This window comes from Acyrthosiphon pisum, chromosome X (genome assembly GCF_005508785.2).
Source record: "Acyrthosiphon pisum isolate AL4f chromosome X, pea_aphid_22Mar2018_4r6ur, whole genome shotgun sequence".
NCBI lineage: Eukaryota > Metazoa > Arthropoda > Insecta > Hemiptera > Aphididae > Acyrthosiphon > Acyrthosiphon pisum.
This window is the reverse complement of record NC_042493.1, coordinates 22839031-22840397: the sequence shown is the minus strand read 5'-3', so window position 1 is coordinate 22840397 and position 1367 is coordinate 22839031.

Below are 1367 nucleotides of genomic sequence, written 5' to 3'. Positions count from 1 at the left end.
ATTTAAAATTTTATCGAAACATTCATCATCCATTCTTAAAAAATGTTTGAAATCATTTTTTTCAAAATTACGCAACTCTGTTAATAGCTTCTCGTGAGTATATTGTTGTCTATTTTTCAACCACTCTTTTGTCCAGGTTCTTCGTTGTTTTTTCACCTTTTTTGGTTTTTTTTTTCATCAAGTGACAAGGCAAGAGCAATAGCAATTATTGCGTTCTCTTCGCTAGACATTTTGACCGAAACTGAACAATATATTCAATTGAAATATTGAGCAATAATATTGATCGTGTGAATGCAAAAGAAATTGAAACATTTATTGAAATATTTATTGATTTAAATATTGAGCAATAATATTTATCGTGTATGGGCCGCTTAATAAATCATTATGAATAATAGTAAATTCCGTCGGTTTACTACACTTGCCACATCGTTAATTACTATTATTATTTGGTTTTAAAACTCTAAATCGCAGTTTTATGTCTGGCAACCAATAAAACGTAACATTTGCCATTTATACGTTGTTAGTAAACAATATTGTGATTAATTTCTATAGTGTACGTAGGTATAAATATATAATTAACATTCACCATGAAAGAGGATTTGTCAGAAATACATTCTCTAGAACCGAAGTATCTCTTTGGGTTAACCACCGGTCTGTCCAACAATTGTTTATTCTTAAACGATGAAAAACTCGTTTATCATGCATCCGGTGTTATTGTCATACACGATTACTCGAATAATTCTCAGAAGTTTGTGTACTTGAACGAACCACAAAAAGTCATCACAACAATGGACATTAACAATAACAAGTATATAATTACACATAAATCATACAATATAATATACGTTCTTAGATATTACCTACCTACTAATGACAGTATACTCGGGTCAGGGCCGGCGCTACCTTTTGCGAGGCCTTGGGCAAAACTTATTTAACCAATAACCATAGCGCATAGAACACAGGTGTAATTTAAGGCAAAAAATCAAAAAAAATGTGGGTCCCAAATAAAACAATTTTAAATCATAAAAGACTTAAGCCCTCCCAAAAAGTTGACCCTAGTATGATGTTTATTGAAATGAAAATACATTAGTAATAGAAAATATTAATTTTCAACTTTTTAATGATTACTTTTAAACTTATTACACTTGTCAACTTACAAACATACTAAGCCACTAAGGTATACAAATGTACAAAGGTTCTGTAATTTTATGTACTAAATTTAATATAAAATAATACATTTAAACATTAGAAATTTAAGCAATAAAAAACAAAATTAATATAGAATATTTAAAATTTTTTTCTTGATTTTTTGGACGCAAACAACTCTATGACGTCCTTAAAATTCAATGTATTTGCTGTTTCATTTT